This window comes from Rhinoderma darwinii, chromosome 5 (genome assembly GCF_050947455.1).
Source record: "Rhinoderma darwinii isolate aRhiDar2 chromosome 5, aRhiDar2.hap1, whole genome shotgun sequence".
Taxonomy (NCBI): Eukaryota; Metazoa; Chordata; class Amphibia; order Anura; family Rhinodermatidae; genus Rhinoderma; species Rhinoderma darwinii.
The window spans coordinates 280,101,410-280,117,798 of record NC_134691.1 but is presented as its reverse complement, the minus strand read 5'-3'; the positions used below and the strand labels follow the sequence as shown (position 1 = coordinate 280,117,798).

General features: G+C 41.6%; 1 protein-coding gene across 1 annotated transcript in view; it reads right to left on the bottom strand.

The window, feature by feature from the left end:
* The window catches only part of THRB (thyroid hormone receptor beta), a 311,538-nt gene extending 296,098 nt beyond the window's left edge, over positions 1 to 15,440 (bottom strand). Inside the window, exon 1 of the mRNA XM_075827198.1 lies at positions 14,987 to 15,440. The gene's annotated coding sequence lies outside the window, so the exon portion shown is untranslated. The remainder of the gene's footprint in view (positions 1 to 14,986) is intronic.
* Positions 15,441 to 16,389: the final 949 nt, after the last annotated feature.

The window sequence follows — 16,389 nt, the reverse complement described above, 5'->3', positions numbered from 1 at the left end:
GTGATGCTTTGTCGGCACGTCATAGCAGAGGAAGAAATTACAGTCATTTGTGTACCATGTGACTGTGAAGAGGAACAGGGGATCGGCGCATCTTTCATTAAAGAAATAATTTTGTAAGTAGTCCATATTTTAGGTATAAATACAATGCAGAATAATTTTATACCACCGGATAACCCCTTTAAATACATATCGCATATTTGTTACAGATTTTGTTGCAGATTTTTTAGCCAAAGCCAGAAGTGGATGCAGAAGGACGGAGTATACTTTTCTTCTTTATATTTCCCATTCCTTTTGAAACCACTTCCGACTTTGGCTCAAAAATCTGCATCAAAATCTACAACAAAATCTGCAACAAATCCGCGAGGTGAGAATCAAGCCTAAAGCATTTTTCCACCATAGCAACTGATTTTTTATACTCTCTTCCATATGTTGTATGACAGAAGGATCAGACTGACGAGGGTTTGTTTGCAGTCTGTAATCAATGAAACACATAGGTCTGCATAAGAGATGTATACACAAAACAATAGAATATTTTTAATCAAGACTAACTGCAAAGATGATTATTTTTATTTGTTTTAGATACATTGGAGCAATAAACAAACGGTTACAAAGGTGGACTTAACCTTTAAGGAATTTTAACAACACAACAGTGTTGGCACTCTTAGGGCTTGTCCACATGTAACGGAATTGCTGCAGAAAATTTCTGCAGCAATTCTGTTGAAAGTATCCGACTTTGTGCTGCGGCAAAAATGCACCATTTCCTGCGTTTTTGACTGCAGAAAATGGTGCATATTTTGCTGCATTCTTCACAATGATAGGAAATAGTGACATCTCCCCTGAATAAACGCATCAATTCAGTCCACTTTCCGCAGCAGGAATTGACCTGCAGTGATCCGAAAAATACGCACTACGTCTCAATTTCTGCTCTGAATTTTTACGCAGCGTGTGGATGAGATTTATTAAATCACACCCACTTTTGCTGCTACTGTATACTGCTGCGTATGTTCCGTCCGCAATTACGGACAGAAAATACGCAGCAATTCCACTACATATGGACAAGCCCTTAGAAGAATGGACTGTATTACTGTACTATGAACTGTATTACAATCAAATGCTCACTACAAATAAACCTTAACACAGGCGGCTGTTCTCTTGTTTATATAATAATTACCAGGCTGTTATTAATCAAACACAAGAAACTCATATGTTTCACGTTAATATGGTAATATCATTCATCCTCATCAGCTGCAATGCAGAAAAAATATCTAGTATAAATCAGATGTCCTTCCTGGTGTATTCTTTTATTTTGTCTAGTTTATAGCAATCGTTACTGTTTCCAATATCATCTTCTGTTTATCTCTGCATATTTATGAGTCTTCCCGTGACAGACCTCCCTCATTGTTCACTTTAAAAAGTATTACACTAAATTGAAGGAGGAAATACTTCACAAGCAATAGCTACAAAATTAAGGTGAAATCACAAACAAAAGAGTGGTACTTAATGTATGACCTTAAATAAAACAGGGCTGGCGGCTGCAGATTGTACTGTACTCACCTTAAAATGCCCTAGTTATGTGTTTCTGGGCCCGTCGGCTCATTTACTCAATGACGCGGCGAAACACGTCTCTTCAGTGGTGACTCCAGTAGGTATTGGATGATACCGCTGCAGGCGGAGATGTGCGCGACTATCTACATCGGACGCTATGGGAGTTTTGGAAAAAGCCCAAAAAAGTGCAGCCACGCTAACATTTGGTCTCCTGTAAGTGGTTGGCATTGGTCATTTTAGCTTGCAGAATGGGACTTGGGAAAAGGCAATTTGGTGGCAAATACATAAGGCAACATGTTCATCCAACCAATTTCTCTGTCCAATATATGTTTGATAATGGGTTATAAATTGTGGGGCAGATTTACTAATATTATCTTAAATTTTGACAGCTAAGTATTAGACTAGTTACACAAATAGACACATTTTGTACCACCTCTTGGTTTGCTTACTACAGACCAAATTTTGGTGCAATTTGATGCATCTCAAGCCATGCCCCCTTTTCTACTAAGGCACGCCCTTGTCAAACTAAATGCAAACATCTGGTTTTTTTGGGCACATTTCATTGATAGATGTGTGTAAAATGATTTGCGCAAAAAAATAAGGTGCAACTTCGGCTCGAATTCTTGTGCAGAGCCAATAGTACATCTGCCCCAGTCCGTCAAAAGTAACAATGGCATAAGGAAGGGTCTTTTAGGCTGGGTTCACACAGAGTTTTTTGCAGGCAGAACATCTGCCTCAAAATTTCGTTTGGAATTTTGAGGCAGATTTTTCTCTGCCTGCACGCCAATGTCAATGGGAGGTCAGAGACATTTAACTACTTAGATGCTACTTAGCAAATTTTTTTTATTAAAAGTGATCGAAAAGTTATATATACCAAAAACGGCACTAATAAAAACTTCAGTTTGTCCCACAAAAAATAAGCTCTCCCACTGCTCAATTGAAGAAAAAAATAATAAAATGGTGGCTTTCAGAATATGGTGAAACATAACAAATATTAAAAAACTATTGCTGTAATCGTTTTGACCAGCAGAATAAGGTTAAGTTGTTGTTTAGAAAGTTGTAAAAACCAAACCCAAAAAAACAATTTTTTCCAATTCCACCCCAGAAAGATATTTTGTTCGGTTTTCAAGTATGGTACTTTAAATAGAAACTTCAACTCCTCCCACAACAAAATAAGCCAAACACTACTCAAATAAAATGAAAAATGGCTTGGACTTTAAGGGGTTAATACAGTACATCCTGCATTGTTTTTAGATTTTTCACAAACAAATGCAATTGTTTTAATTTTACAGATGAGATTTTCAATTAACAAAATACTCTTAAATGAAAGATAAATACACAAGTCAATGTACTGCAGTACAGAACAAAAGGAATTGCAGCGATTGTTGTTCTAGGTCATCTAGAAAGGTTATGTACACAATGTAGGATAGGTATAATATATGCACACAGACTGGAAATAAAGAAAGTTCCAACTCAGTTACATATTTTTATATCCTACTAAGAATTATGCAAAAAGTACAGACTAGAAAAAAAAAAAGAACTGCCAGATGGGTTAGCAACTATAAAATATTGTGCTTATTGTGAACATTTTAAATGGTCTATGCTGATAGGATCGTCTGAAATCAGAACAGTAAATGTTGTCTTCAGAATCTCTCAGATTGCAGACTCAGGCTTTGGGCCTGTAACTTTAAGGGTATGTTCACACGCACGGTTTTCAGATGTAATTCGGGCATTTTACACCTCGAATTACGCCTGAAAAAACGGCTCCATTATGCCTACAAACATCTGCCCATTGCTTTCAATGGGTTTTTCGATGTTCTGTTCCCACGAAGTGTTATTTTACGCGTCGCTGTCAAAAGACGGAGCGTAAAAAGACACCTGCGAAAAAGAAGTGCATGTCACTTCTTGGGATGTTTTTGGAGCCGTTTTTCATTGACTCCATTGAAAAAAAGAACCAATAACGTCTGTAAAATATGCCGAGAAAAACGTCTGAAAATCAGTAGCTGTTTTCGCCTGAAAACAGCTCCGTATTTTCAGACGTATTTTGATAAGTTGTGTGAACATACCCTAAATGGTTCAGGACCGGGCTATTTTGAGCTCTCGGGACCAGACACCGTTTAGCAATTTTTAGCACGCGTTAGTTAAATTGCTATAACTTTGTTATTAGTTCGGCTAGCGACGTGATTTTTGTGATGTTTTTTACGTAGACAATGCAGGTTTCTTTTTTTTATCATTTTATACACATTCTCTTCACTATGGCTTTTTATTTTTTCTTCTTTTACACCTTATTTACACCTTATTTTTCCACTGTAGCAACAAGAACGAATATGCTTGGCAGACGATGTAGGATTACGACTCTTTTCTGACAAATGCAAGCTAGAACGATGAGAGACTTTCACCAGTGGTCCCCAATATTTTCAAACAGTTTCAAATATGACAATTCGTGTTGAGACAGAGGGAACATGGCTCTTACTCTAGTATTATCTGAGATGGTTTTGACCTTAATGCTAAGCTTCAGTAATGCTACGACATCCCTAATACCACTAGGAAATAATATTATTTATACCTGCTGCCAACCTGGGAATTACATACGGAGGACCGCAAGCCATATAGGTGAAGATATTGAAAAAATAGCATGCTATGACTAAGAACAGTCTTGTTTAAAATGCGTAAGCATCAGACAACCGACCTGTGCTGTGCCCTTTTTTTTAAATTGCCAATAAAAAGCTTGAATTTTAAATGGACGTGCTGGAGAACATTTTTCTACTCTTCCCATGAATTATCATTGAAAGCCTTCTAGTCTTTTCTGTGCACTCCAAACCTAGAGGACTAAGGCCTCATGCACACGACCGTAAAAACACCCGTTATTGCGGGTCGTAATTACGACCCGCAATAAAGGGCTCATATGCTTCTGTTAGCCACGGGTACCTTCCCGTTTTCTCACGGGAAGGTGCCCGTGCCATTAAAAAAATAGAACATGTTCTATTTTTCTATTTTACGGGCCGTGCTGCTATACTTTATAATGGCAGCACGGCTCGCAAAAGCGGCCGGCTGCCCGTGGCCGCCCCTGCCCGGCCGTGCTCGTAATTACGAGTCGTAATTACGAGCACGGTCGTGTTCATGAGGCCTTCGGGTCAGTTCACACTGAGTTTTTTGCAGGCAGAAAATTCTGCCTGGAAAAATCAGCTCCGTTTTTTTTAAGTGATTTTGTACTACACACAGTTTTTGTCGTGTTTTTTTAGGCTTATTTTTTAGGCTGTTTTTTACCTCTTTCTTCGATAGACAATGAAAAAGACTCTGAACATTTTTTTTCCAAAAACCCTATCGAATACCGTGTCAAAAATCGCTGCAGCCGTTCAGAGCAGTTTTCAATGCGGTTTTTGAGGCAGAAAACGCCTCAAGAAAGGTCATGTCGCTTTTTTTTTACCGCGAGCGGATAAAAAACGCTCAGGAACAATGCCTCTGAGTCCCATTAAAATCATTGGGAGGAGACTTGGTGCATTTTTTGGTGCCGATTCCGATGCGTTTTCCACGTCAAAATCAGTGCCAGGTAAGTCGATGTAGCTACTTACCTGCAAACGCTGATGCTGCTGCAGAATCAACTGTAGCCTTTGGTGCCGAGGCTACCTGGGGAAGTGACGTCACAGCGTGATCTGCCAGAAGCTGGGCGTTCTGAAGAGAAGTGGATGATACTTCTCGTCAGAACGCCCAGCTAGTAAAAGAAGTAAAAATGCCCCGATGTACGCACATAATACACGCCCAGTTGGACTTTTACTGTAAACACGCCCAGTTGTACTTTTGCAAGCCTCATTTGCATAAATACAAAAATGGTCATAACTTGGCCAAAAATGCTCGTTTTTAAAAAATAAAAACGTTACTGTAATCTACATTGCAGCGCCTATCTGCTGCTATAGCAGATAGGGGTTGCAAAATCTGGTGACAGAGCCTCTTTAAGTTGATGTGTTGGAAGCAGTAAAGATGGACAATCGTTAGGTTCGGAGCGACTTTGACACAAATTGTGATGGCTAAATGACTGGGTCAAAGCATTTCTAAAATGGCAGGTCTTGTGAGGGGTTCCCAATATCCAGTGGTTATGGGTGCCCAAAACCCACAGAAGAGCTACTGAAGCAAAATTGAAGAAAAAAATTCTGCTGGTTATGAGAGAAAGGTGTCAGAACAAACAGCGCATCGTAGATTGCTGTATTTGTGGCTGAGTAGCTACAGACTGGTCAGAGTGCCCATTCTGACCCCTGTCCACCACCAAAGTACCTACAATGGCACGTGAGCATCAGAACTGGATTATGGAGCAATTAAAGTAGGTAACCTATTCTGATGAATCACATTTTCTTTTATATCTTGTGGATTGCCGGGTGTGCGTGCATCACTTACCTAGGGAAAAGATGGCACCAGGATGCACTATGGGAAGAACGCAAGCCAGCAGAGGTAGTGAGGTGCTCTGGGCAATATTCTGCTGGAAAATCCTGGGTCCTGGCTTTCATGTGGATGTTACTTTGACACGTACCACCTATCTAAACATTATTGCAGACCAAATACACCCCTTCATTACAGTAGTATTCCCTAATGGCAGTGACCTCTTTCAGCAGGATAATGCGACCTGCCACACTTCAAAGATTGTTCAGGAATGGCTCGAGGAATATGACAATGTTTAAGGTGTTAACTTGGCCTCCAAATTTCCCAGATCTCAATCAGATCAAGCATCTGTGGGAGTGCTGGAAAAACAAGTTTGATCCATGGAGGCCCTGTCTTGCAACTTAGAGGACTTAAAGGATCTACTGCGAACGCCTTGGTGTCAGATACCACAGGCCTCCCCTAAAGGCAAGTGGCATTATTGTTATGACTGATCGTAGTATATTCATATATAAAATATTTAATTATTTAAATCCCAGAATATCCAGTTGAAGATATTTGCAGGGGTGACTGGGCTGATATGAGATAGGATAGTACCAAAAGGTTTTTTTTTTTTTATATAGAGATTAATGTTATTCCATCTTTTATGCTTCCATGTATCTCAACATATTAGGGGACTGCTCTTTAACCTAATATTTTTAAACAAACTAATAGAATTACTTCTGCTACGTCAAGGCAGCCAGCTTCTCTGACAGCTTGTCAACAGGCTATATTCTGTAGTCTGCAGACTATCCTAAAATTTGTGACCTATAGGTTGCTGCCAGAATCTTAAGGCACCAAAGGCAATTTAAATTTCCAGAGGTTTAGGGTCCTGTATTTTTGTCTCAGATTTGGATGCAGTTAATAATATATTGTGGAATTGTTGTTTATGCAATATTTAATGTCAAATACTTGCAAAATTAAAGGGGCTGTCTGGGTCACATTAAGGGTATGTGCACACACACTAATTACGTCCGTAATTGACGGACGTATTTCGGCTGCAAGTACCGGACCGAACACAGTGCAGGGAGCCGGGCTCCTAGCATCATACTTATATACGATGCTAGGAGTCCCTGCCTCGCTGCAGGACAACTGTCCCGTACTGTAATCATGTTTTCAGTACGGGACAGTAGTTCCACGGAGAGGCAGGGACTCCTAGTATCGTACGTAAGTATGATGCTAGGAGCCCGGCTCCCTGCACTGTGTTCGGTCCGGTACTTGCGGCCGAAATACGTCCGTCAATTACGGACGTAATTAGTGTGTGTGCACATACCCTAATAATCCCCTAGCGATGTGATGATTGTGGTGAACCTGCTATCAGCCCTATTAATTGTTATCACCAGGTGAAACGGTCAGTAAGTTGTCAATGAAGCATTACACAGTACTTATTGAAATCTGCTTTTTGCAGTGCCTCTCTGCTCGGACTAATTGAGGTGGATCACTCTGTTACATTCATGTGCCCTAACAAGGCATATGTAAAGAGGATGTCTAAAGCAGAGAGACCCTTAAAGGAGATGTCTGATTTCAGCAAATTAATGTTATTTTTTTATATAATTAAAAGTTATACAATTTTCCAATATGCTTTCTGTATTAATTCCTCACAGTTTTCAATATCTCTGCTTGTTGTTATTCAGTAAGAACATTCATTGTTAAATGCTAGTGGATACAATTCTGTCCATGGTCATGTGATGGACACACAGGTGCTGGGCTCATTAGAAGACACAGCTGTGATACAAATACTGTAATTGTAACGAGCCTGCACCTGTGTGTCCATCACATGAACATGGACTGAATTATATCCACTAAAATTAACCCGTTAGTGACCGCCAATACGCCTTTTCACGGTGGCCACTAATGGGCTTCATTCTGATGCATACGCCTTTTCACGGCGCTGCATCAGAATAAATCTGCGGCGCCGGGAGCAGTTAAAACTGCCTGTTCTCAGCGCCGCATCTAAGTGGTTTTAGAGAGAGGGAGGGAGCTCCCTCTCTCACTCCACTGGCACCCTGCTATGAGATCAAAGGGCGCCAGTGTCTTCTATGGCAGCCGGGGGCCTAATAAAGACCCCCAGGTCTGCCTGTAGTGGATGCCTGCTACGCTATGCCTCTGGAATGGCCTAGCAGATGCCTGTCTGTTGTAAACGGACAGGCAGTAATACACTGTAATACAGAAGTATTGCAGTGTATAATAAAAGTGATCAGACGATCACATAGTGAAGTCCCCTAGTGGGACTAGTATAAAAGTTGAAAAAAAAGTTTGATAAAGAGATTAATAAATAAATAAGTGAAAGAAAATGAAAACCCCACTTTTTTCTCTTACAAAATGCTTTATTATAATAACACGAAAGTAAAAAAGTTACACATATTTGGTATCGCCGCATCCGTAAAGGCCCCAATTATAAAGCTATTATGTTATTTAACCCAGTCGGCGAACGCTGTAAAAAATAAAATAAAAACCAGTGCCAGAATTGCTGTTTTCTGTTCATCCTGCTTTCAAAAAAATTTGATAAAAAGTGATCAAAAAGTCGCATCTTCTCTAAAATGGTACCGATAGAAACTACAAGTCGTCCCACAAAACAAAAGCCCTCATACAGCTGCATCGGTGGAAAAATAAAAAAGTTATAGCTCTTCAAATATGGAGACACAAAACTTTTTGGGGAAGAACTGTGTTTTTACTGTGTAAAAGTAGTAAAACACAAGAAAACTACCGTATATATCGGCGTACAAGACGACTTTTTACACCCTTAAAAAAATTTCAAAAGTGTGGGGTCGTCTTATATGCCGGATATTGTCTACATTAGGGATGCACGTTGCAGCCGCACAGCTCAGTATAGTAACACATGAATGTATGGGAGCGCGGCTGCGGCTGTGTAATTCAGCCACAGCCCCGCTCCTGAGTCATGATAAGTTCGCGGGGTCAGGATGATGCAATGCGGCCAGCGCTGCACTAATGAGCGGCGGCACTGGAGACAGAACATGGCGGGCGCGCTACAAAACACCCCCATGTTCTGTCTTCAGTGCCTGAACTGCCGCTCATTAGTGCAGCGCCGGCCGCATCACCTCATGCTGACCGCGCGCGCACTTCCTGTCAGGAGCGGGGCAATGGCTGTATTACACAGCCGCAGCCCCGCTCTATAACGGCGGAGATCAGAGAAACCGCTCATCTCCGCCGTTATTCCCCTGAATGCTGCGATCACAGCTGACTGCAGCATTCAGGGGAAAGTGAGAAGGGGGGATGCCCCTGGATCGCGTCACAGGGAATTCCTGTGACGCGATCGAGGGCCATACCATATATGGGCAGACAGCCCAGGGTCTATTGACGGACCCCAGGGCTGTCTTACCATATTTCATGTTGTTAGGACATACCCAAGTATGTCCTAACAACTGCCTGTGTATTATCCGTCCACAGGTTAATGTACTGGCACATATCTGATATATGTCTGTGTACTATCCGTCCACAGGCTAATGTACTGGGATATATCTGATATATGTCAGTACATTAAAGTTTAAAAATAAAGTAAAAACAAAGTATTGTTAAATTTTAAAAAAAATACACCTTCACCTTTTTTACAATAAACATTAAAATAAGTCTCAATACATAAAATACACACATTCAGTAATGGCGCGGACAACAATGTTTTTGCATCATTTATGATGTGTACGCTGTAAAAAAATGAAATAAACACGGCTTTCATTCACTTATTAATGTGAGGCGCGAGGTGCGATGAATTTACCCTCCATGTTCCTCACATTAATAGTAATTAACCCCATCATGTACCTCGCACATTAACCCAATATGACTGAGAAACATGATGGGATTAATTACTATTAGGGCGGGTTCACACATGGCGGAATTGCACTTAAATTCCGCTGCGGACACTCCGCAGCGTTAATCCGCAGCGGAGCCGTTTCTACATTGACTTTCACTTTAATTTCGCAGTGTTCGTTTACACGATGCGTACAATTCCGCTGCGGAGCATAGGCTGCGGAGCGGAATTTGGTGTCCGCAGCATGCTCTGTCTGTTGCGGAGCAGTGGCGGACTCATGGCGGAATTTCTCCATTGACTTCAATGGAGATTCAAAGTTCCGCAATGAAGTCCGCAGCTGTCATGCACATGTCATGTGTGCTGCGGATGCGTCTTGCTTTTTTTACTTGACATTTCTTCATTCTGGCTGGACCTATGTATTTCTAGGTCTACAGCCAGACTGAGGAAGTCAATGGGGCTCCCGTAATGACGGGAGCGTTGCTAGGAGACGTCAGTAAATAGTCACTGTCCAGGGTGCTGAAAGAGTTAAGCGATCGGCAGTAACTGTTTCTGCACCCGGGACAGTGACTACCGATCTCAATATACATGTATCTGTAAAAAAAAATGAAGTTCGTACTTACCGAGAACTCCCTGTTTCTGTCTCCAGTCCGGCCTCCCAGGATGACGTTTCAGAGTAAGTGACGGCTGCAGCCAATCACAGGCCAAGCACAGGCTGCAGCGGTCACATGGACTGGCGCGTCATCCAGGGAGGTCGGGCTGGATGCCGAAGGAGGGACGCGTCATAAAGACAACGGGCGGTAAGTATGAATTTCTTTTACTTTCACTAGGGAAAGTGCTGTCCCTTCTCTCTATCCTGCACTGATAGGGAGAAGGGAAGCACTTTTCCCGCAGTCCGCAGCAGCTAGTCCGCATCAATGTACTGCACATTTTGTGCAGATCCGCAGCCGTAATCCGCAACCCGGATTAGGTGCGGCATTGATGCGGACAGTTGCGGAGGAATTCCGCCATGTGTGGTCATGCCCTTAATGTGAGGCGCGTTCAAAATTCATCACACGTCGCGCCTCACATCAGAAAACGGAAGAATTTTTTTTTTTATTACTGTTGGCAAAAGTATCGAAATTGGTATCGAAATCGCAATACTAAACGAAGTATCGGTATCGAAGTCCAAATTCTGGTATCGTGACATCCCTAGTCTACATATTGTCTACACACAGGTTGTGTGTTACCTTGTGAGCCTGCAGTCCGGTACACAGGCTCCCGGGATGCACGGAATCCGCCACGGATCTGAGGGAAGCCGGTATTAGCCGCCAGGGAACATCTCTGTAAGATCCTCTGGCCCGCCCTTTCCTCTCATTCCCTGCCTCTCAGATCTCGCGCGATGAAGCAGCCTATCTGCGCATGCGCAAGTTCAAAGAGACAGAGAGTCCTGGGTCCTGCCGCCGATGGCCATAGTGAAGCGCTCCTGCACGAAATGGTGAGTATATCTTAAATTCTATATTTTAAGGGTAAAAGTTGGGGGTCGTCTTATACGCCCAGTCGTCTTATACGCCGACATATACAGTATATAAATTTGGTATCGTCGCAATCGTAACGACCTGCTGAATAAAGTTATTATGTTATTTATACCACACGGTAAATGGTGTAAATTAAAACCACAAAAAAAGAGTGGCAAAACAGCTGGGGTTTTTTCTATTACGCCCCAAAGAAAAGTTAATAAAAGTTAATCAATAAATTATATGTACCCCAAAATGTTGCTATTAAAAAATACAACTTGTCCCGCAAAAAACAAGTCCTTTTACAGCTATGTTGACGTAAAAATAAAAAAGTTATAGCTCTTGGAATGTGATGATGGAAAAACTATAAAAATAGCTTGGTCATCAAGGTTTAAAATAGGCTGGTCACTAAGGGGTTAAACAATGACTGTTCCTACTGAATAACAACAAGCAGAGATTCTGAAATCTGAAAAATTAAAGAAGCACTCCAGGTTTTTCTTTTTTGCAAATGTGATGTAGTGTAATGTAGTGATGTGTATTGACTTACCTGGTGCTGTATTTTTACGGGACGCTGCTGCGTTACTGGCCGCCATGTTCTGTACTCTGAAAACCCAAATTCTACAGGGTCTATTGTAGAAAGCGGATGTCAATCTCTCAATGCAAGTCTATGAGACTCACATGGAATCTGTTTCATAGACATGCATTGAGAGCCTGATTTCGGGTCCCTAAGGCAGACGCTGTACAATATAGGGATCGTATGACCCCACAGCGGCCCAGAAAATACAGCACCAAGGCACTGTAAGTCAATACACATGTCTACATTAAACTTCAACACATTTGCAAACGTGGGGGGTGTATAAATAAAAACCCAGAGTGCTTCTTTAATACAGAAAGTATATTGGAAAATTGTAAAACTTTTAATTCTACAAAAAATAACATTGGCTTGCTGAAACCGGAAATCGTACTTTATTAAACTATCAATGTATTAATTGATTCCACTAGTCATTTTCTAGTCATCTGTTTTTGTACTTTTTTTTTGTTTTACTAACAAATGATCAACTATTTCATATAAACTCAATATTTATTTATTTTTTTGTAAAATATTTCTTCTTGTTTGGCCACCATTAATTCAAGGTACACGGTGTCTCAGACACAAAGTTGCTTTTAAAAATCAATGACTATTCATTTGCCAGCAATAAAACAGCAATGAAATGAGCAACAGAAGTGATCACATGAGTGGGGGAAATTCTCCAGCCTGCTGTTCAGGAACATAGCGACAGTACTGGATAATCCTAATGAGATTGATGACCTGAAAAGCCTGGTTTTAATAGGCCTAGCTTTTGTCTGACTAATGTAAGAGAACAGGGAGTTAAAAAAAAAGAGAATTATCATAGCAACACGAATGACGTGTAAGCAGCTAAGTGTAAATCAAACAGAAGAGCAGAGGAGCATAATGTGAGCGTGCAGGCCTGACATTTCAAACAAGGACAAGGTAGCAGCACTTGCAGTCTGTGAACTTCACAGTTGGCAAACACCCAAGTGTCTGTAAATGCCCATGAAGGGAGGGAGCGGGAGGGTGGACAGGGGAAGAACTAGGTTAGTTTACACGAAAATGTCTGCAATAAAAGACTGGCTGGCACGCTCTACCATCTGACCCGTCTCCCTCCAGTGTTTTCATCAAGAATGCAGGAATCTCTTCAGCTGAGAGAACACGCTGTATTCTTCCGAAAAGCTAAAATAAAGAAAAAAAAACAAAACCTCTCTCTTTCAGATAATCCAAACATAATCCTTTCTGGCATCACTGAACTGTTCACCCCTTCAGGACCAGCAGGGGACCCTGCTCGGGGTGCCTAGAAAGCAGTACCTATGACAGGGAGACAGCAGATCATTGCTGACCTGCTCTACTGTATGCTGACTGTTTCCACTTATTTACCACTGACCTTATGACTGTGCTCGTCTATAACCCTGAGCATGTCTGCTGAGAGATCAGTCCAGGCATATCATTTCTATTTTATAATATTAGTACTGACTCGTCTAACTTGTCACCATAGATGGCACCACATCATCTAAAGTGACTTGACTTTTAGTTGTAGATTTTCCATGCCTGGAATAAAGTATAGTCTCAGCAACAAAAAAACAACTTTCTGATACATAAAATGTACAAATTTGGCCAACAAATGCTGATCTTAGCAGGGGGGCTGTTTATTGTCATACACTCGTCCATATCGGCCTGTATTAACTGCACATATGGGATATGTCTATAGAGGTTCACATACATATCAGACGTCAATAAACGATCACCGATATATACCACAGCGCTGTACACAGAAGCTGGCTGTTCCCAATGGGGTTCTAATTTTACCATCTCTCATTCCCAAGACAAATATCAGAGGAAAACCAATAACCTAAAAGTATATTTTGAAGAAAAAAATAGAATATGCAAAGAAAGCAAAAACCTGGTATATACAAAGTCCATGCAGACGTTGTCCGCGTATGTAAACTTAGGACTTAGGCAACAGTCCTAACCACTGAGCCCCTGTGCTGCCCCCCAGCACCTGAACCCCAAATTATACCACATTATAGATCACACATTTCATAAATATCTGAAACTAGAGAACACCATAACCCCCCCCCCCCCCCTCATATATGTGTCCTAGGAACATGCAGAAGTGAATACAAAGTACATGGCTTCATTTCATACAATATTTTATATCTCAGATGACAATTGTACATGTATTATACACAAGTGGGCGACCATGTAACACAAGCCTTCCCACCACAGCACACAACACCGAGTATTGTACCTCTCCAGTCAGCTGTCAGCTGTAGCAATGCATGACAGAACCGGTGCATGTGGATTCTTCTTTCCCACACCATTATAATGTAGGTCACATGACTGGAGCCATACATGACACATTATAACACGCATGCATTACCTGAGCACATACATTACCTCAGCACATACATTACCTCAGCACATACATTACCTCAGCACATACATTACCTCAGCACATACATTAATTACCTCAGCACATACATTACCTCAGCACATACATTAATTACCTCAGCACATACATTACCTCAGCACATACATTACTTCAGCACATACATTACCTCAGCACATACATTACCTCAGCACATACATTACCTCAGCACATATGTGCATACATTACCTCAGCACATACATTACCTCAGCACATACATTACCTCAGCACATACATTAATTACCTCAGCACATACTTTACCTCAGCACATACATTACCTCAGCACATACATTACCTCAGCACATACATTAATTACCTCAGCACATACTTTACCTCAGCACATACATTACCTCAGCACATACATTACCTCAGCACATACATTAATTACCTCAGCACATACTTTACCTCAGCACATACATTACCTCAGCACATACATTACCTCAGCACATACGTTACCTCAGCACATACATTACCTCAGCACATACATTACCTCAGCACATACGTTACCTCAGCACATACGTTACCTCAGCACATACATTACCTCAGCATATACATTACCTCAGCACATACATTGATTGCCCCAGCACATACATTTACAATAACCCAGGGATGTTTACAAAAGCAGTGCAGACAAAATGAAACTGACATGTAGAAATACACAGATATCATTGCACAAGCCGGCAGAGCAGCAGCTTGTCAGCCTAGCAGCACAGCACACGGAGAAATGGTGTCCTGGCAGAAACCTCTAATGTGGGCATCAAGCAAATGGTAAGAGAGAAGGGGAAGCTCACCTGACAGTCAGATGCAGTGGACGAGCAGCAGCACAGGCAGCAGGAGGAAAGCTTTACAGCTGATTCTGCAGCAGGGCGCTGGGCTTGTCCTGAAATGACCCTGCCTGGGGAGGACGACAAGGATAGGGAGGGCGGGAGTGTGAGGAGGAGGAGGAGGGAAGGCAGCAGCCTCTGCTTCCCATCAATATAGACACAGGCTCATACTGTACGTACACAGTGAGGCAGCAGCAGGACATAGAGGAGTGGGACATAGAGGAGCGGGACATAGAGGAGAGGGACATAGAAGCGCTCCACATACTAGAGCAGGACGTGTACTAGTAATGGGAAGATCACCAACGATTGGTTCAATGTGAACTGATCTTCAAAGTGAATTGACTCATTCATATCCCTAGCAAAGATTATTTCATCAGGAACTAAAGCAAATGGAGTGAGTGAGTGAGTGAGTGAGTGAGCAGAGCAGAGCAGCTACTCACTGTTACACTACTACTAAAGGAAAGTAGAAAAACACAACACAGCCCAGCAAATACAAATCTAATAAAAGAAACTAAACTCTGAAATTGCACTGCCCAGACACAGCCCAAGTGTGAGTGAGTGAGTAAATCTGCGTGTGAGTATGAGTGTAGGTTCATGCATTAAATTCACTATCTTGCTAGTCCAGGGGTCCAGTCTTGCTGCTGACACTGGCTATTGTTCCCCCTGCCCTGTATTCCTGTACCCCCTGCTCTGTAGTAGGTGCTGCACTGCTTTTCGGCTCTTTCATACCCATTCACCATGAGTCAGTACCTCTATCCTACAATAGGTGGCGCTGCTTCATTCAGTGTCATATGCATCTTATTAACTAGACTGTCATGATTCGTTCTCCTAACATATTAGTTCAATAGTTCATTAAGTTCAGTTTGTTCACAAGTCACATGATACATTCGCTATCAACCTCCTCAGGTCACACGGGTGGAATGAGAGAAAAGCAAAATATCCAAGACTTTTTCAACTGGCAAAGCGGAGATTGTGTATTATAACGTCTTCCATTCCCTGTGAGAGAATATTTTCAAAAGTAGGGCAAGTAATTACAGAGAGGAGAAACAGACACACAACATCCAAAGTGGGACAAATCCTGTTTTTGAACCATAATCTGAACCTTTAGTTATTGTTCAATTTAAAGTTTATGTGCGAGTATATATGTAAATATATAAAGGAAATGTTACACGATCCAAGGTGCCCCTGTGTATTTTCTATGTTTCCAATCACTTCTCAACAGTGTCCCAGAGATAGAGACACAATGAACTAAATAAAGTAATCTTTTGAATGAACTCAATCCTAAAGGAACCAATTCCCAAAATGAACTAGATTTCCCATTATGTAACATGTACTAGGGCTCCACATACTAGAGCGGGACATAGAAGAGC